This window comes from Pseudophryne corroboree, chromosome 11, assembly GCF_028390025.1.
Source record: "Pseudophryne corroboree isolate aPseCor3 chromosome 11, aPseCor3.hap2, whole genome shotgun sequence".
Lineage (NCBI taxonomy): Eukaryota > Metazoa > Chordata > Amphibia > Anura > Myobatrachidae > Pseudophryne > Pseudophryne corroboree.
This window is the reverse complement of record NC_086454.1, coordinates 362,307,593-362,329,647: the sequence shown is the minus strand read 5'-3', so window position 1 is coordinate 362,329,647 and position 22,055 is coordinate 362,307,593. Positions and strand designations below refer to the sequence as shown.

General features: G+C 47.0%; 1 protein-coding gene across 7 annotated transcripts in view; it reads right to left on the bottom strand.

Annotated features, from left to right (window-relative positions):
• The window catches only part of ZNF536 (zinc finger protein 536), a 1,069,084-nt gene that overhangs the window by 870,958 nt on the left and 176,071 nt on the right, over window positions 1–22,055 (bottom strand). For 2 of the 7 annotated variants that reach the window (XM_063946045.1, XM_063946050.1), the window contains exon 1: window positions 9,989–10,258. The exons of 1 other annotated variant lie outside the window; for it this stretch is intronic. The gene's annotated coding sequence lies outside the window, so the exon portion shown is untranslated. Of the gene's footprint in view, window positions 1–1,428; window positions 1,493–9,988; window positions 10,259–10,740; window positions 10,944–22,055 lie in introns of those variants that run through there. 4 more of the 7 variants (XM_063946046.1, XM_063946048.1, XM_063946051.1 and 1 more) reach the window with 4 other exon arrangements.

Genomic DNA, 22,055 nt, shown 5'->3' with positions numbered 1-22,055 from the left:
CTTCACGGGACAAGTAACAACTTACATATTATGGGATGAGATGTGTTCCACAGCTACTCTGGAATGGCGTCACTACCTACCGCCGGCGTTTTAACGTATCAGGCGATTTTTCGTGCCTAAATATAACTTAATGCAAATAAATAAAAATAAATATGAAAGCTGGCGTTCCATGGTACTCTGTTTTCACTTCAGTACGAATATAAGAAAAATACAACGCGATTAGCCGGGCAGCAAGCTACAGATCGCAGCAATCAACATTGATTTTGTATACACCACATCATAAATGATGCACAATGGAGGAAATGTCTCTTTTGATGCTTCACCTACACCAGGAAAAGAGCAGAGAACATGAGCAGGTACTGCTGCAGTATAGCCCTGTATGGGTGCCGTGCCTGGCCGCAGCTCCGCAGATCATCTCTCCTTCACTGCCGGGGAAATAAATAGAAGTTCTTTCAACTGATTAACCGTGTGATTGCCGAGCACAGCTGGCGCCCCGGGGAGACAAGTGATGTTACTCAGGTCACGTTACAGGCCTGTCCGCGCTACAGACTACAGCAGTGCAGAGCATGTCATACAACACGGTACAAGTGCCGCGATTTAACGATTAGTAAAGTAATTAAGAATCAGGGGGAAAAATATCTATCTATATCTATTTATCTCTCTCTCTCTCTCTCTCTCTCTCTCTCTATATATATATATATATATATATGTATTTCTATGTTTTCCATTACCCCCCCAAAAAACAGATTCTGCTACCGATAGCTGTTGAATTCTGCAAAAATACACATTTGAGAAGCATCAAAATCCTACACATGTTGGATGAAACGTTCGGAGTACACAAGCTGATTATCGACAAAAACAAATGTAAATTGAAAAAAATATACACTTTAAACACAGTACAGATCGCCAAAGCAGTGTAAATACATGATCAAGTGTCAACGTGGGCTATAGAGAGCAAACTAAAAAAGAATATTAATCTATATTAACAATATAGTATAGTAACTCTTGTGAACAGCATATTTCAGTGCTGAAACCCTCTTGTATTGCTTTAACCTGTGAAAATGTCATTTGTGAGTGCATATATATATATATATAGATATATATATACATAAAACAAACATATACACACCCATATTTTAAAAGAAAATGGTATGACCTATTCCACAATCTATTACATTAATTGTAATCATCTGCCATGTGAACATACTGGAAACAAGGGATAGACAATAAACTTTTACTCTATTCGGAACACGGTAAAAGAAGGGTAATACACAGTACATCTAGAAAAACTCTCACCAGTGACCATGAGAACCTCTACAATGTATCACAGACAAGTTCCCTGCATTGTGCCTTGAGATAGAAAGTTAAGAGATTATTCCCGGCTCTTCCCCAAAGCATGTCATAATCTCGCCCAATTAACGCACTTACTTCCTAGCTCCAAAAAGTGCCAACTCACGAAGAACTTATCTGATCCTAGGGCGATATCCAATCTATTCCAAAAGATATTCATATAACAGGAGGCAGCAGAGTGATGAGCAGTCAGGAGGGGCCGCTGCAGATGATCAGTACCATGCAGTGGCATGCCCTGGACGGTGGCAGTGGTGATGTTACTATTACGTATGCCTTTCTTTTATCTTAACCCATGAAGATGCTATGGGGACATGGGGTTCCAGTTCTCTGTCCCGTTAGATCAGAGAGAGGTTAAAGTTCTAAAATAAAAATGGTTCCTCGTTATTCTCCCCTTCCTCGTTATCCTCCCCTTCCTCGTTATTCTCCCTTTCCTCGTTATTCTCCCCTTCTTCGTTATTCTCCCCTTCCTCGTTATTCTCCCCTTCCTCGTTATTCTCCCTTTCCTCGTTACTCGTTATTCTCCCCTTCCTCGTTATTCTCCCCTTTCCTCGTTATTCTCCCTTTCCTCGTTATTCTCCCCTTCCTCGTTATTCTCCCCTTTCTCTTAGGCAACCACTAACAAGAGACAGGCTGATCAGAGAATGAGGACTGGTTATGCAGAATACTGCAGAGCCCTTTGGGACATCTAGATTTGCCCTTTACTGGCACTGAAAGGGTGTGGGAAATAGCTCCCATCGAAAAACACATTTAGATTTTATCACCGGGGGTTCTAGCTGTCACTGTAATTTTGTTTTGACACCTGTTAAACTTTTGCAGCTTCAAACCATAAAAAGTAATAAAAATAAAATAAAAAAAACATGCGGAAGCAAATAATGTGTGTTTCGTGAATACCAGATGCAACGTTGAAGTTGCAAATTGTCGCTCTGCCGCCTTAAAAGGAGGCAGTCTAACAAGACCTAAGTATTGTAGAAATCCCAATAACTATAGTCATCTATAGATTGTAAGCTTGCGAGCAGGGCCTTCCTATATCTATGACTGTTTGTTATTAACCAGTTTTGTTTTATCATTGCGTCCAATGTAAAGCGCAACGGAATTTGCTACGTTATAAAAGAAACTGTTAATAAATAAATGAATACATTTACAGTGAGATTCTAAAGACCGAGAAATAAGACTCGCTGTAGTGACAGTGAAATATAGATTAAATACACATCCCGTCTGCATCTGGACTGCACAAACATTTCTGATAGTTACCAACAGAACTCAGGATATTTTGTAGATCTTTCCTAATCTAGATAACGCTACCTTGCAACAAGAGAAAGACGTAGAACTGGGTGTCAATCAAATACCTAATATAAATGTTACAGTCAGAATAATGATCAAAGTCTGTATTAATAAATCGGCAGCTTGGAAGCATCAGTGAAAATAAAGAATAAATACCAAAATGAAATATATGTGCGAAAAGGTCAATTAAAATCTTAAAGTAATGCAGTTTTGAAGTCAGTTACTAAGAAAACAAAGCTGAAACCCATTTACAGATTACTCCAGAGAGCGCAGTTCCAGTCACCCGCTCTGCACTGTCCCAGGACAAAATGTTTTGATTAATAGTAATGTGTTTTCAATGGAAAAAAATGGCTTCAGGCAAATCCCTGAGGTTAGATACTATAGAAGCGGCTGAACTTACTAAAACCAGATTCAAAGCACTTTGACAAAGGATTATATACACAACAAAATAAATTGTATACACCACCAAGTCATCAAGAACATCATATACACACATGCAGTGTATATACTGCATAGTGTGTCCCTACACATGACAAAACTGAATGGGATGTATGATATATATATCTATATCTATATATATATCTATATATATCTATATATATATAGGGTTATCTCTATGTCGCTCTCTCTCTCATATATATATATACGTATATACACACACAGAAAAAAATTACACATATGCAGTATTGCTCACATCCAGATGCAAGCTTAGTGAAGAAATTATAGATATATCAGTAGGACAAATATATATATATGTATGTACATATATATATATATATATATATATATATATTCTTCTTTTTACAGAAGAAAAAAAAAGATGATCTTAAGTGTTCCGCAGTTGTGGCATAGGCCTGGAAGAGTCACACTGTACTGTAGATCAGCTAGGTCATCACTAAGACATTTTGATGGCTATAGTTCTTTCCTATCAGCCAGACACTGACAGATGGGACAAGCATGGAAATGGTTAATTAGAAAAAAGAAGTCTTGTGGTAAAAAGAAGAAAAGTCACAGTTTTTGCAGATTCCATGGGTAGGGCTGATGGAAATATTTGGAATAATAGGATGCAGAATAATGACATTACAGCGAGTCATTTACAAGAAACAACCCACCAGGCTGATAAAATAAACCTCTACTTCCTATAAAGAATGTCTTTATTTTCTGACCTTGAGTGTGCAGTCTGCGTGCGGTGTATTAGCTGCTGACTGGCATATTATCTCTTAGTAAATAGTGTGTGTGGTATAACTAATAACTATACCCCTTTTCCACTAGCTCAAAAAACACGGGTAAATGCACGGGGGCGCGCATTTACCCGTGTTTTTTGCAAGTGGAAAAGGGTAAACCCGGATCAAGTGACCCGTGAATCCTACCCGGCTATTTACCTGGGTAGGACACGGGACTGATCCGGGTAGGGTTGTAGTGTAAACGGGAGCCGTGTCGATGCGACACGGCTCCCATTTACACTGTATGGAAGGGCGGCGCTGGGAGATCATGTGATCTCCCTGCGCCGCCCCTGCCGCGTCACTAGAAGCGTCACCAACCCGGCATATGCCGGGTTGTGACTGCTGATGGGAAAGGGGCCGAGCACGGGTCGCAGCAGGGGGCAGCTCCCGTGTCAGGCTCCCGGCTGCGACCCGTGCTCGTAAGTGGAAAAGGGGTATGACATAAGAACTGAATGCACGTTATTGGGGTTGCGCTGTCACCAGTGGAGTGTGCCGCTGCTGTATTAGTGAAAGTTCATGTGTCTCAGCGGGTTCACTACGATATGCCGGCGGTCGGGCTCCCGGCGACCAGCATACCGGCGCCGGGAGCCCGACCGCCGGCTTACCGACAGTGTGGCGAGCGCAAATGAGCCCCTTGCGGGCACGGTGGCGCGCTACGCGTACCACACTATTTTATTCTCCCTCCAGGGGGGTCGTGGACCCCCACGAGGGAGAATAAGTGACGGTATGCCGGCTGTCGGGCTCCCGGCGCCGGTATGCTGGTCGCCTGGAGCCCGACCGCCGGCATACTGAAGACCACCCGTCTCAGCTAGCTGTGTCCAGAGTTCTGTAAAGTAAAGGAGTGGGTTGCTTATTATCTCCCATCCTGACAGGGAAACTTAATGTGACTTAGGGAAGGCCATCGACCATCGATGATTATAAATTATCGATTGTTATGGCTGATGTTGAATACTTTAGCCATTGATTGGGGAGAGCCAGATGATTTCCTGCCATCAATTGTAAAGACCAACCAAATATTTTTCTTTCCCCTCTACTTTGTGTCAGGTCACGGAGCATAGCTCCACCCCCGACCTCCGTGATGCCCTGTCTCCAGTCACTGATTGGTCAGCAGTCCACTCCATGGTTAGGAAAGGATGACCATCGGTGGGTGAAACCATAGTTGGTTCCCTAGCAGATCGTTTCATACAATCGATGTTAGCTATCAATGGTACCATCAATGGCAACCATCATGAATAACCCACTAATGGCCATCCCTACAGTGACTCTCTGGGGTCTCAGACCCTGCACTGCCCTATCACAGCGTCTCAGACCCTGCACTGCCCTATCACAGCGTCTCAGACCCTGCACTGCCATATCACAGCCCCTCAGACCCTGCACTGCCATATCACAGCATCTCAGACCCTGCACTGCCATATCACAGCGTCTCAGACCCTGCACTGCCATATCACAGCATCTCAGACCCTGCACTGCCATATCACAGCGTCTCAGACCCTGCACTGCCATATCACAGCATCTCAGACCCTGCACTGCCATATCACAGCGTCTCAGACCCTGCACTGCCATATCACAGCCCCTCAGACCCTGCACTGCCATATCACAGCGTCTCAGACCCTGCACTGCCATATCACAGCATCTCAGACCCTGCACTGCCATATCACAGCATCTCAGACCCTGCACTGCCCTATCACAGCCCCTCAGACCCTGCACTGCCATATCACAGCATCTCGGACCCTGCACTGCCCTATCACAGCATCTCAGACCCTGCACTGCCATATCACAGCATCTCAGACCCTGCACTGCCATATCACAGCGTCTCAGACCCTGCACTGCCATATCACAGCGTCTCAGACCCTGCACTGCCATATCACAGCATCTCAGACCCTGCACTGCCATATCACAGCGTCTCAGACCCTGCACTGCCATATCACAGCCCCTCAGACCCTGCACTGCCATATCACAGCGTCTCAGACCCTGCACTGCCATATCACAGCATCTCAGACCCTGCACTGCCATATCACAGCATCTCAGACCCTGCACTGCCCTATCACAGCGTCTCAGACCCTGCACTGCCATATCACAGCCCCTCAGACCCTGCACTGCCATATCACAGCGTCTCAGACCCTGCACTGCCATATCACAGCGTCTCAGACCCTGCACTGCCATATCACAGCATCTCAGACCCTGCACTGCCATATCACAGCATCTCAGACCCTGCACTGCCCTATCACAGCGTCTCAGACCCTGCACTGCCATATCACAGCCCCTCAGACCCTGCACTGCCATATCACAGCGTCTCAGACCCTGCACTGCCATATCACAGCGTCTCAGACCCTGCACTGCCATATCACAGACCCTCAGACCCTGCACTGCCATATCACAGACCCTCATACCCTGCACTGCCATATCACAGCGTCTCAGACCCTGCACTGCCATATCACAGCGTCTCAGACCCTGCACTGCCATATCACAGCGTCTCAGTTCCTGCACTGCCATATCACAGTGTCTCAGACCCTGCACTGCAATATCACAGCGTCTCAGACCGGGTACTGCCATATCACAGCGTCTCAGACCCTGCACTGCCATATCACAGCCCCTCAGAACCTGCACTGCCATATCACAGCCCCTCAGACCCTGCACTGCCATATCACAGCCCCTCAGACCCTGCACTGCCATATCACAAAGTCTCAGACCCTGCACTGCCATATCACAAAGTCTCAGACCCTGCACTGCCATATCACAGCGTCTCAGACCCTGCACTGCCATATCACAGCGTCTCAGACCCTGCACTGCCATATCAAAGCGTCTCAGACCCTGCACTGCCATATCACAGCGTCTCAGACCCTGCAGTGTCATATCACAGCGTCTCAGACCCTGCAGCGCCATATCACAGCATCTCTGACCCTGCACTGCCATATCACAGCGTCTCAGACCCTCCAGTGTCATATCACAGCGTCTCAGACCCTGCAGCGCCATATCACAGCGTCTCAGACCCTGCACTGCCATATCACAGTGTCTTAGACCCTGCACTGCCACTACAGTACCTCAGACCACGCACTTCGATTACACTGCCCTTCAGACCCTGCATTTGCATTATACAGCCCCTTAGACCCTGCACTGCCACCACAGCACCTCAGACCATGCACTGCCATTACACTGCCCCTCATACAATGCACTGCCATTATACTGCCGTTACCTGCACTGCCACTACAACACCTCAAATCCTGCACTGCCATTACACTCCACCTCAGACCCTGCACTGTCACCACAGCCCCTCATACCCTGCACTGCCATTACACTGTGACCCTCAGACCCTGCATGCCATTACACTGCCCCTCATACAATGCACTGCCATTATACTGCCGTTACCTGCACTGCCATTACACTCCACCTCAGACCCTGCACTGTCACCACAGCCCCTCATACCCTGCACTGCCATTACACTGTGACCCTCAGACCCTGCACTGCCATTACACTGCCCCTCATACAATGCACTGCCATTATACTGCCGTTACCTGCACTGCCATTACACTAAACCTCAGACCCTGCACTGTCACCACAGCCCCTCATACCCTGCACTGCCATTACACTGTGACCCTCAGACCCTGCACTGCCATTACACTGCAGAAGGAAAAAAAGGCGGGAAAGTGTGAGGAAGCAGCCAGAGTAAGCAGCAGTGACCCAGACAGAGGGCTCAGCCCGCCCCCCTCTCCTCCTCCACCCACTACCTCATCCTCACAGGGCTGAGAGACCCCACTCCATGTTTACACGCCCACCCTGTCACCAGACAGAGCTGTCAACTTTAACCCCTCGTGAAAGGAGTCTACAACAATGCACCAGACAGCTTATTGAATTCCTCCCATAGGCATGCAAAGAGTTAATATATGCTATAATGCAGGCAGAGGGGGACATACTGTAATAAGCTTGATAAAGTGAAGTTAATGCAAGACTTGGACACTAGCTGCAAAGTGCATGTGTCTGTCTGTCTGTCTATCTATCTATCTATCTATCTATCTATCTATCTATCTATCTATCTATCTATCTATCCATCCATCCATCCATCCATCCATCCATCCATCCATCTATCTATCTATCTATCTATCTATCTATCTATCTATCTATCTATCTATCTATCTATCTATCTATCTCTCTATCTATCTACATACACTTTGCAAATGCGATCTGCTCCATATGGAATCCCATCAGTCACAATACACTACACAATGACGCTATACATCCGTTCTACATTATTGTATGTAGAATATACCGTCACTCTGTGTGACATGAGTAACACAGGACTGAGGTCACACTGCAATCACAGTGTCCCCTGTACTGTATCTCTGTCCTGCAGACATCTGTTTCCTATGTCATGGGATTCATAATAATAAATGAAAAGAGAGATCCCCCCTCCATGTGTAATGGAATAAGCCCCCATGCAGAGTGTGTGTATATGGGGGGGAGGGGGGGGGGGGGGCACAGGTAGATATCCACGTGGGCTAGCAGTGCTGGGATGGGGGAAGGGGGGGTGTGGGGTGTCTGTGCACAGTGTATACAGTGGATAGTAGCGGCTGCTGGGGACACAATGCATTTTATTGTTGATGCAACAGACCCCAGGGGTGCAGATTGGTCAGAAGTGATATACTTAATTATTCTCTTATCTACATACAGTGCTAGATATATATTTCCTACCTGCAGAACACAAAACAACAACGTGATGGTGATGACATCACAGAGTGTCTGCTGCCTGCCCAGGTCCCTCTAATAATAAGTGCTAATTCCTCATCAGCCACTGATTCCATGCAGGTCTCTCATTGCAGCGCTGCCATACTGCACCCCCTATCCCAAACCTAAGTGCCAAATACAATGCACAGTGCTCCCTAATGCATGTCACTAGCCTGTAGCCAGTACCCCTATCTAGTCCTCATCTGCACTTTACCCCCCCCCCCCCCCACACACACACACACACACACACACACACACACACACACACACACAAACACACACACACACGGATATATGTAAAAAAAACAACTATTAACCTCTTACTGTCACTGAATTTTGGACAGTGCTTCTGTGGTCCTGGATGCACAAACTACTGTCTGGAAAGCTACTCAAAATGAGGAGTAGTGTGATGGGATGGGGATCTCTGGCAGATGCTGCTGCAGAACCTCTTGCACAAAAGTGCAGCAATGTATCTTTGCATGATGGGCATGTTGTGCTACTGAGAGACGCTGCAGCAGCAGGCATTGATTTACAGGCAGGGAGAGATTACAGAGGGGGGCACTGGTGCCTGGGCTGGAGCCACATCCATCTACACCCCCCAGCCATCCAGTCCACTCCCAGCTCCCGCACACCATCAACTATCCAGCAGGTGCATCCCCCACGCCAGGGGACCTGAGTGCTCCTGCCTGGCATTTAAAGTCTCCCTGAATGTCACTCGGTGGCTCCCAGCATTGTGCACGGAGGTCGATGAGAGCACAAAATGGCAGGTCCCTGAGGCTTTTTTTTGCAACAAGAGAGGAAAGATTAAAAAAAACAAAAACAACAATCTCTCCCAAGTTTGGCACATGCTCCTCCGTGCCCAGAACTCCTCACAGCAGTCCCGGCCACCCACCTCCCCGACACATGGGCACCTCTGCAAAACTTTCCCGTGCAGCAAACCCCTCCAAACAAAAATATAGTAACTTTTTCTAAAAAAAATGTTTCCTTCTCCTCCCCAGCACAAAAAAAAAGTTAAGGAGCGATCCCTGAGCTGCATCAGGCAGGAAGCTGGAGGACGGCAGGGGGTGTACAAAGTAACGGTCCCAGGAAGGAGCAAAGCAGAATGAAACAACGGGGCAACGGAGATCCCACAGCAGCCTGCCTGCTTCCTCCTCCAGGCTGAACGCCATGCACTGTCTCATTATCTGACAGCCCTTCTGCAAACGTCACTGCCAGGGACATTTAATTCTACTATTCTCCGTGTAATAAGCACAGTGGGGAAGCCAGGCCCCGCACACATCACAGCACCAAGAAGAATGCACAGAGACATGCATGCAAACCCCTCTCCCTAATAGGGGTGGGGGGTTCCCCAAACTGGACAGCAAAGCAGTGCATGCACCCACCACATCCCCCCTTCTGCTCCATCTGCCTCTTACCTTGCAGCCGTGCAGCACGGATCCTTCCTCGCAGAAAGTGAGCGCTTGCAAAAAAAAAAAAAAAAATCTGGTGCTCAATGAATAATGAGGCATGTCCATATGATTGACTTGATCATGTTATGTTTCGGTTTTGGGGAGGAGAAAGGAGAGAGGAGAGAGCGAGGGAAGGGGGTGGGGGGAGAACGTGCTGCCTCTGGGGTGGGTGGCAGGGGGTCCCACTTGTCCCGTGTGTCCCCCAGCAGCTCCCAGGCACAGAGTAATGTCAGCCTGTCCTCCTGGCAGAAATGAACCCGGTTCATTGATACAGATCATAAGACATTCCCATCCCTCAGACTCCCCCTATCTGGTAGGTGAAATGCATTGTACCATTAAAAAAAAAAAATCCCCTCTCACTCTCTATTGTCGTCTTGGCATAATTCACAGCAACTAGAGATAGCTCTTGCGGCATTTAAGCTTCTGGATGAGCCAAAACAAAAAAAAAACAACAACCCTGAAACTGAACCCTTGGCTTGCAATAATCACCTAACACTGGGATGCATCCCTCTGTATTAGCTCCAGCTTCTGCATGGTGCGCCCAGGACGCACTTCAGGGCGCACATTGACCTTGACGCTGCTGACTTATAGTAGACACATCTGGATTAGGGAGCAGCTCCTGCGTTTGCTAGCATGCCAGGGTGCTGGTGGCACTGGCAGAGGGCATGGCAAGAGAAGAGAAGCAGAGACACAGACACAAGGCTTAGGTACCCCCTTACCTGTTCCTGGAAACTATTTGGGAAACTCCTGTCTCTGTCTCTCCCTCCCTTTGTGGGTTAAGGGGAAAGGGGTCTCCAGGAGCAGTCCCGAATCCCTGCATCCAAGACAAGTCATCAGTGATCAAATGACGCTGATCTGCACTGTAACCTTGTGGCGGATTTAATGTAAATAAGAGTGCTACGGTGACAATCGCACACACACACACACACACACACACACACACACACACACACACACACACACACACACACACACACTTAACCCCTGCGCATCTGCAACACATTCCGTCCTCAGTAGCAGCGTTGCTGCGCTCCTCTAACCCTCTGCTGGCAGAGCCATCTCAGCAGCAGCTGGCACCCAAGGGGTTAACCCGCTGCCATGCCATCCTGCATTCCTCTCCATTAAATCTGACTTTTTTATTGTTGGTGGTAAGATGCACTATTTAGGAGAACCCTGAAAACAAAACCCACTGCCAAACCATTATGAAAATATGATTTTAATTAATCACGTAGTAGGCATGGAAATTAGCATACAGTAATATATATAAAAAAATAATAAAAGAATTACGATACACCAATAAGATTCTTGTAACAGGAAGGAAATGAGGTTACGTGTGACATTACAGTGCTGTCAAAAAAAGGATAATAATTTAAAAAAGACAAAAAAAAAACCCAAAAACCAGACTCCGAGGGTTTATAAACAAAGAGGAGACACTGTGATGCAGTGTAATGCCCTCAGATCCTGCACTGCCATTACACTGCCCCTCAGATCCTGCACTGCCATTACACTGCCCCTCAGACCCTGCACTGCCATTACATTGCCCCTCAGACCCTGCACTGCCATTATACTGCCCCTCAGACCCTGCACTGCCATTACACTGCCCCTCTGATCCTGCACTGCCATTACACTGCCCCTCTGATCCTGCACTGCCATTACACTGCCCCTCAGACCCTGCACTGCCATTACACTGCCCCTCTGATCCTGCACTGCCATTACACTGCCCCTCAGACCCTGCACTGCCATTATACTGCCCCTCAGACCCTGCACTGCCATAACACTGCCCCTCAGACCCTGTACTGCCATAACACTGCCCCTCTGACCCTGCACTGCCATTACACTGCCCCTCAGACCCTGCACTGCAATTACACTGCCCCTCTGATCCTGCACTGCCATTACACTGCCCCTCTGATCCTGCACTGCCATAACATTGCCCCTCAGACCCTGCACTGCCATAACACTGCCCCTCAAAAACTGCACAGCCATAACACTGCCCCTCTGACCCTGCACTGCCATTACACTGCCCCTCTGACCCTGCACTGCCATTACACTGCCCCTCAGACCCTGCACTGCCATTACACTGCCCCTCTGATCCTGCACTGCCATTACACTGCCCCTCAGACACTGCACAGCCATAACACTGCCCCTCTGACCCTGCACTGCCATTACACTGCCCCTCATACCCTGCACTGCCATTGAACTGCCCCTCTGACCCTGCACTGGCATTACACTGCCCCTCATACACTGCACTGCCATTACACTGCCCCTCTGACCCTGCACTGCCATTGCACTGCCCCTCATACCCTGCACTGCCATTGCACTGCCCCTCATACCCTGCACTGCCATTACACTGCCCCTCATACACTGCACTTCCATTACACAGCCCCTCATACCCTGCACTGCCATTACACTGCCCCTCATACCCTGCACTGCCATTACACTGCCCCTCATACCCTGCACTGCTATTACACTGCCCCTCTGACCCTGCACTGCCATTACACTGCCCCTCGTACCCTGCACTGCCATTACACTGCAGAAGGAGCAAAAAGTCGGGAAAGTGTGAGGAAGCAGCCAGAGTAAGCAGCAGTGACCCAGACAGAGGGCTCAGCCCGCCCCCCTCTCCTTCTCCACCCACTACCTCATCCTCACAGGGCTGAGAGACCCCACTCCATGTTTACACGCCCACCCTGTCACCAGACAGAGCTGTCAACTTTAACCCCTCGTGAAAGGAGTCTACAACAATGCACCAGACAGCTTATTGAATTCCTCCCATAGGTTATGCAAAGAGTTAATATATGCTATAATGCAGGCAGAGGGGGACATACTTTAATAAGCCTGACAGGGTGAAGTTATTGACTTGTACACACTAGCTGCAAAGTTGCAAGTTTGTTTCTATCTACATACACTTTGCAAATAATAACACACATATGCTTTACACTGAATATACCACAGTACTGAGGTCACACTGCAATCACACAGTGTCCCCTGTACTGTATCTCTGTCCTGCAGACATCTGTTTCCTATGTCATGGGAATAATAAATGAAATGACAGATCCCCCCTCCATGTGTAATGGAATAAGCACCCATGCAGAGTGTGTGTGGGGGGGACAGGTAGACATCCACGTGGGCTGGCATTACTGGGATGGGGCGGGGGGGAAGGTGTCTGTGCACAGCGTATACAGTGGATACTAGTGGCTGCTGGGGACACAGTGCATTTGTTTGTTGATGCAACATTGCCCCAGGGGTGCAGATTGGTCAGATGTGATATACTTTATTATTCTCTTATCTACATACAGTGCTAGATATATATTTCCTGCCTGCAGAACACAAAACAACAACATGATGGTGATGACATCACAGAGTGTCTGCTGCCTGCCCAGGTCCCTCTAATAATAAGTGCTAATTCCTCATCAGCCACTGATTCCATGCAGGTCTCTCATTGCAGCGCTGCCATACTGCACCCCCAATCCCAAACCTAAGTGCCAAATACAATGCACAGTGCTCCCTAATGCATGTCACTAGCCTGTAGCCAGTACCCCTATCTAGTCCTCATCTGCACTTTACACACACACACACACACACACACACACACACACACACACACACACACACACACACACACACACACACACACACACACACACACACACACACACACACACACACACACACACACAGGGGTTGTTGTTATTTTAATAATTTGGAATGAGAACCTCTGGCAGCTGCTGCTGCAGAACCTCTTGCACAAAAGTGCAGCAATGTATCTTTGCATGATGTGCATGTTGTGCTACTGAGAGACGCTGCAGCAGCAGGCATTGATTTACAGGCAGGGAGAGATTACAGAGGGGGGCACTGGTGCCTGGGCTGGAGCCACATCCATATACACCCCCTAGCCATCCAGTCCACTCCCAGCTCCCGCACACCATCAGCTATCCAGCAGGTGCGTCCCCCACGCCAGGGGACCTGAGTGCTCCTGCCTGGCATTTAAAGTCTCCCTGAATGTCACTCGGTGGCTCCCAGCATTGTGCACGGAGGTCGATGAGAGCACAAAATGGCAGGTCCCTGAGGCTTTTTTTTGCAACAAGAAAGGAAAGATAAAAAAAAAATCCCTCCCAAGTTTGGCACATGCTCCTCCGTACCCACAGTTCCACTGTGTGCCCTCGCCAGCACTCCCTGCCACCCACCTCCCCGCCACATGGACACATGGGCACCTCTGCAAAACTTTCCCGTGTAGCAGACCCCTCCAAACAAAAATACAGCAACTTTTTTTTCTTCTAATTTTTTCCCCTCCTCCTCCCCAGCACAAAAAAAAGTTAAGGAGCGATCCCTGAGCTGCATCAGGCAGGAAGCTGGAGGACGGCAGGGGGTGTACAAAGTAACGGTCCCAGGAAGGAGCAAAGCAGAATGAAACAACGGGGCAACGGAGATCCCACAGCAGCCTGCCTGCTTCCTTCTCCAGGCTGAACGCCATGCACTGTCTCATTATCTGACAGCCCTTCTGCAAACGTCACTGCCAGGGACATTTAATTCTACTATTCTCCGTGTAATAAGCACAGTGGGGAAGCCAGGCCCCGCACACATCACAGCACCAAGAAGAATGCACAGAGACATGCATGCAAACCCCTCTCCCTAATAGGGGTGGGGGGTTCCCCAAACTGGACAGCAAAGCAGTGCATGCACCCACCACATCCCCTCTTCTGCTCCATCTGCCTCTTACCTTGCAGCCGTGCAGCACGGATCCTTCCTCGCAGAAAGTGAGCGCTTGCAAAAATAAATAAAAAAAATCTGGTGCTCAATGAATAATGAGGCATGTCCATATGATTGACTTGATCATGTTATGTTTCGGTTTTGGGGAGGAGAAAGGAGAGAGCGAGGGAAGGGGGTGGGGGGAGAACGTGCTGCCTCTGGGGTGGATGGCAGGGGGTCCCACTTGTCCCGTGTGTCCCCCAGCAGCTCCCAGGCACAGAGTAATGTCAGCCTGTCCTCCTGGCAGAAATGAACCCGGTTCATTGATACAGATCATAAGACATTCCCATCCCTCAGACTCCCCCTATCTGGTAGGTGAAATGCATTGTACCATTAAAAAAAAATCCCCTCTCACTCTCTATTGTCGTCTTGGCATAATTCACAGCAACTAGAGATAGCTCTTGCGGCATTTAAGCTTCTGGATGAGCCAAAACAAAAAAAACAACAACCCTGAAACTGAACCCTTGGCTTGCAATAATCACCTAACACTGGGATGCATCCCTCTGTATTAGCTCCAGCTTCTGCATGGTGCGCCCAGGAGGCACTTCAGGACGCACTTCAGGACGCACTTCAGGGCGCACATTGACCTTGACGCTGCTGACTTATAGTAGACACATCTGGATTAGGGAGCAGCTCCTGCGTTTGCTAGCATGCCAGGGTGCTGGTGGCACTGGCAGAGGGCATGGCAAGAGAAGAGAAGCAGAGACACAGACACAAGGCTTAGGTACCCCCTTACCTGTTCCTGGAAACTATTTGGGAAACTCCTGTCTCTGTCTCTCCCTCCCTTTGTGGGTTAAGGGGAAAGGGGTCTCCAGGAGCAGTCCCGAATCCCTGCATCCAAGACAAGTCATCAGTGATCAAATGACGCTGATCTGCACTGTAACCTTGTGGCGGATTTAATGTAAATAAGAGTGCTACGGTGACAATCGCACACACACACACACACACACACACACACACACACACACACACACACACTTAACCCCTGCGCATCTGCAACACATTCCGTCCTCAGTAGCAGCGTTGCTGCGCTCCTCTAACCCTCTGCTGGCAGAGCCATCTCAGCAGCAGCTGGCACCCAAGGGGTTAACCCGCTGCCATGCCATCCTGCATTCCTCTCCATTAAATCTGACTTTTTTTTTGTTGTTGCTGTTTAAATGCACTATTTAGGAGAACCCTGAAAACAATACCCACTGCCAAACCATTATGAAAATATGATTTTAATTAATCACGTAGTAGGCATGGAAATTAGCATACAGTAATTAAACTTACATGGAGAAAGAACAAAAAAAAAAAGATCATGGTGGTTATATGCCTTAAAGGTTTTGGAATAATCATTGCAACGGGTTTTATTAACAAAGCAATAAGTTTCTTATTATTATTATTATTATTATTATTATTATCATCATCATCATTATTTTTATTTTTGTGTTTTGTTTTATTTATTTATTTTGATGTTGCTTTAGCAGGGCAATATTTATTTATTTACTTTTTGGTTTTTTTTAAGCAGCCCATCAATTGCAGGTGGGTATGTGACTGGTGCAATATTGTATTTGCTGTACAAAGCCAGGAGAGAGAGGGGCGGGAGGAGTAGACAGGGGGAAAAAAGTGCAATTATGGATTGTGTGTCCCATAGTTTACAAAAGCTGGGTCTTCAATAGAGCCTTTGTTATGGGATTATATAATGATTGTGGAGTAATGATGGGAAAAAAAAAAGATTTAGTAATATTTAAAAATAAATAAATAAAAAAAGTATCAAGATACAGCAATAAGATTCTGGTAACAGGAAGGAAATGGGGTTACGTGTGTCATTACAGTGCTGTAAAAAAAAAATAATAAAAAAAAAGTCACCCCCCCCCCCATAAAAAAAGCCCCAAATCCGAAGGGTTATAAACAAAGGGAGAACTGTGATGTGCATGATTAAGGAGAGATGGAGACAGATTGATTATTCAAAATGCCAAACCACAGGGACTCTTAAAACATTGATTCAGGTAAGACTAGTTTCATCTTGACTGAAATGAGTTCCCTAAAGATGCTTGGGATACATTTTAAATCTGTTTACTACATCAATGAATAAAATCAGGATGCAAGCAGGTTCAAGAGAAAATTTGTCTGTCATCAAGAACGTTCCGATAAAACTTTATACTGTTTTTCTTCTCTAGATAAATCAGGGCACACTGTAAAAGGGGAATCCACGTCTTTGTGCTGGAACATTCATACATTCATTTGCCACTTGCTTCCTGAATGTTTGGTATCCATCTGAAGATTTAACATTTACAACTGTTTGTGAACTGCGATTTGTTTAAGATTGTGTGAGTCCTTTTACCAGTGGGATCAGTAGTGTTTTTTGAGCAGTGTGGGGGGCAGGAGATAGAGTTTTGGGGAAGAATTGGGGGGGGGGGGGGGGACGAGATAAAAGTCTGGAAAACTTTTTTTGGACTGAGAATGATCAAAGCTGCTTTAATGTAAAGAGCATTATCCTTATACTGAATAAAAAAATAAAATAAAAAAATCCTGGAGAATTGAATTTGCATTCTCCAGTGTGGTGCGTATGAAATTCCCATTGAACAAACTGAAAAACACAATGTTTTATTCCTGAGAAATTAGCATAGTGATCACATCAATAATATCGCTATCTCTATGGGAATGAATCCAGAACGGTGGGGTGTTCTCTCTAAATTGCGATTCTCCTCGAATCAACTGATTATATTCCGTCTCCTTTTGAGTTGGCTATTGTAAGTCAAGTAATTCTTAAGTGACATGGCTGACAAAGAGACAGGATCAAGAAAGCGGGTCAAAGGCAACTGACATGCTTCTTATAAAGGCACTTTTTATATTGGATAATAGAGGAGATGTATGTTCTATTTCAGCCCCACTGACAGCAACACAAAATGCCCCTAAATCATTATTTCAGAGGTCCCAACAACAGTTTGGAGTGTAGGTCAACGTGAATATTTATATTTACACTATTATCTACACATATGGAATTAAGGTCAACAAACCATGGTCACTATATATTATGGCACTCCATATACTACTGTGTGGCAAAAGAAGACCATTAAAGTATTACTGGAGACGAAAAAATATATACATTCATGTATCCCTACCATACAGCAGAAGTTGCTATAAAGGACGCAGGTTAATATTTATCCTCCATTAACAAATACTATTCAGAACTTGATTATTCCTCTGATTACTTTGTATTAACTATTAACATAGACTAAGTAGCGCAAACAGGTGAGATACAGTGAAACATACTTATCTGCCTCCGAGTTCTGCTATTGAAACTCCGGTTATCGAATTAGTGTGATCTAAAAAAACAGTGCTTCCCTAACTCTCTTTAATTACGGCACCCCCCGGGGCCAAAAGTTTCCTATGGTGAATTTTACCAAAAATTAGCAAAAAATTATTAAACTAAATGACTCGTGCTTATGTGTTCTTCCTTTGGCTCAGTTTTGCGGTACTGGACAGAGTTCTTCCACGTATTTTGTGATTGGCTACAACCAGCACTGGTTATTCCTATCACATTCACCATAAATAATTTAATTTGGTAATGGACCACCAGGCCGTGGCACCCCTACATGTGCCCTGCTACACCCAGTTTGGTCACCACTTTAATACGGCATAGTATCGTCAGCTAATCTGGTGAGTATGGTGCATTTTGTGACAAATACTATAATTGAGTGTGGCGCGGGTGGTTAGGAGGGAGCGTCTGGAAATAAACCAACAATAAATTGTAGGTCAATCTCAACTACATGTGTAAGCTGCACTAAACTGTCATAGAGTGGTTTAAAAGGTCAAACGATTGTTACAAATTAACTACAAAATCTGATTGGGAAAGTAATCACTTTAATAAAGGTTACACAGGCCTTCAGTTCTTTATGTATTAATCATTTTTTATAATTTCAGTGGACCTACGAAACTCATAAGTGGTCATTTTGGTATTGGTAGACGTGTATGTATATCAAGAGCATTGGGTATTTTTGGGGGTTGGTGAAATCTGAAGCAGAGATGTTTCATAAATTAGCTGACTTTTTACGCTTTGATACATACCACTATCTATAACCTAAACAAATAGATAAAACTACATTAGCCTCCGCCTGGAGCCATCAAATGTAGATTTCATTGATAGGCACATAAACTTTAGCTCCCATTTTTTTAAAAATCCTTTCTACCAAAGCTACTATGTCAGGGATCCCCTTTACTCTCATACTGTCAGCTTAGTCAGTCTCCTGCCTCCTGGATGGTGCGCCACTATTTGGCACACTCCGCTTTGTGCTGTTGTGCCTGCTTTTCGCCACAGCACATGATTGCATTGGGTCACATCTAACGAGCATCACAATTTTTCTGCACTTTGGTTTTAGCACTTCCCAGATGCATTAGATGCAGAGATATACCATTTAGATGAGCTTCGTTGCAGATAGGGGTGCATTTGACGTAACAATTTCCCCACATTACTATGAAACGTGAATCCCTCAACTACTCTCTCTGGTGGGGTCACCTTTGTTGTTGAAATATTTGGTGCTGATAACAGTCAAATGTACAGATGGGTCAAAGGTTGTTTAACACCTACCTACTTTATCTCTTGCTCACCTCTATGAGAATGATGGCAAAGGGTGCTGTACTGTGGGGTCTATGTACTAAGCCTTGGAGACTTGCTTAGTTCCTGTTCAGAAAGTTTATTTCTCTAGACGTACTACCTACTGGGAGGGCAGGGGCCATGTAGGATGCCTTTATCCAATTACTGAATTTCTGTCTCTGGTATTTTCAGATACATTGATCTACTTATCCTGAGATGTGCGATTGCTTTATCTTGTCTTATTTTAGGAATAATCAGATGCACTCATTACACCAGCTATTAATGATCCCAGGTGTCAGCTAGGATTATTTTGCTTCTTATATTTGGCGCAGAAACTGTTGGGGTCACAGGGGTCACTCATCTCACCTGACATTTCCCTGTTGTAGACATAGGATGTTGTCTTATTGGAACCCATGACTGCTGAGATAGAAGCTTTCTTAGGGTATTGCCTGTCTTGCCGATCACCATTAGCAGGAAGGGTGGTATTCGCAATGCCGGCGGTTGGGAAGCCGGCGGGCAGAATACAGACCGCGGCATCCCGACAATGTGAATCCCAACAGGGGGAAAGTAAGTATACTTACAGTACCTTCCCCCAGTGGTCCCCTAACCCTCCCTTTCTGCAGCTTAAACCTAACCTTTCCCCACCCACCCCCCACCGCCTATCCCTAACCCTCCCTGGTGGTGCCTATCCCTAACCCTCCCTGGTGGTGCCTATCCCTAACCCTCCCTGGTGGTGCCTATCCCTAACCCTCCCTGGTAGTGCCTATCCCTAACCCTCCCCAGTGGTGCCTAACCCCTAGCTGTTAAACCTAACCCTCCACCTCCCACACCCTAACCCTCCCCGGGGATGGCTAAACCTAACCTTTCCCCACCCACCCCCCGCCGCCTATCCCTAACCCTACCTGGTGGTGCCTATCCCTAACCCTCCCTGGTGGTGCCTATCCCTAACCCTCCCTGGTGGTGCCTATCCCTAAGCCCCCAGCTGTTAAACCTAACCCTCCACCTCCCACACCCTAACCCTCCCCGGGGATGGCTAAACCTAACTTTTCCCCACCCACCCCCTGCAGCCTATCCCTAACCCTCCCTGGTGGTGCCTATCCCTAACCCTCACTGGTGGTGCCTATCCCTAACCCTCCCTGGTGGTGCCTATCCCTAACCCACCCTGGTGGTGCCTATCCCTAACCCTCCCTGGTGGTGCCTATCCCTAACCCTCACTGGTGGTGCCTATCCCTAACCCTCCCTGGTGGTGCCTATCCCTAACCCTCCCTGGTGGTGCCTATCCCTAACCCTCACTGGTGGTGCCTATCCCTAACCCTCCCTGGTGGTGCCTATCCCTAACCCTCCCTGGTGGTGCCTATCCCTAACCCCCCAGCTGTTAAACCTAACCCACCACCTCCCACACCCTAACCCTCCCTGGGGATGGCTAAACCTAACCTTTCCCCACCCACCCCCTGCAGCCTATCCCTAACCCTCCCTGGTGGTGCCTATCCCTAACCCTCCCCGGTGGTGCCTATCCCTAACCCTCCCTGGTGGTGCCTATCCCTAACCCCCTCGCTGTTAAACCTAATGCTCCACCCACCACACCCTAACCCTCCCCAGGGATGGCTAGGACTGCTGCCTGCAATTGTGTAAAAAGGAGGACTGCTGCCGTAATGTGTAAAAAGGGGGACTGCTGCCGTAATGTGTAAAAAGGGGGACTGCTGCCATAATGTGTAAAAAGGAGGACTGCTGCCGTAATGTGTAAAAAGGGTGACTGCTGCCATAATGTGTAAAAAGAGGGACTGTTGCCGTAATGTGTAAAAAGGAGGACTGCTGCCATAATGTGTAAAAAGGAGGACTGCTGCCGTAATGTGCAAAAAGGGGGACTGCTGCCGTAATGTGTAAAAAGGGGGACTGCTGCCATAATGTGTAAAAAGGGGGACTGCTGCCATAATGTGTAAAAAGGGGGACTGCTGCCGTAATGTGTAAAAAGGGGGACTGCTGCCATAATGTGTAAAAAGGGAGACTGCTGCCATAATGTGTGAAAAGGGGGACTGCTGCCATAATGTGTAAAAAGGAGGACTGCTGCCGTAATGTGTAAAAAGGAGGACTGCTGCCGTAATGTGTAAAAAGGGGGACTGCTGCCATAATGTGTAAAAAGGGGGACCGCTGCCGTAATGTGTAAAAAGGGGGACTGCTGCCGTAATGTGTAAAAAGGGGGACTGCTGCCATAATGTGTAAAAAGGGGGACTGGCTGCCGCAATGTGTAAAAAGGGGGTCTGCTGCCGTAATGTGTAAAAAGGGGGACTCTGCCTGCAATTGTGTAAAAAGGGGGTCTGCTGCCGTTATGTGTAAAAAGGGGAACTCTGCTGCCGTAATGTGTAAAAAGGGGGACTGCTGCCATAATGTGTAAAAAGGGGAACTCTGCTGCCGTAATGTGTAAAAAGGGGGACTGGCTGCCATAATGTGTAAAAAGGAGGACTGCTGCCATAATGTGTAAAAAGGGGAACTATGCTGCCGTAATGTGTAAAAAGGGGGACTGGCTGCCATAATGTGTAAAAAGGGGGACTCTGCCTGCAATTGTGTAAAAAGGGGGTCTGCTGCCGTAATGTGTAAAAAGGGTAACTCTGCTGCCGTAATGTGTAAAAAGGGGGCCTGCTGCCATAATGTGTAAAAAGGGGAACTCTGCTGCCGTAATGTGTAAAAAGGGGGACTGGCTGCCGTAATGTATAA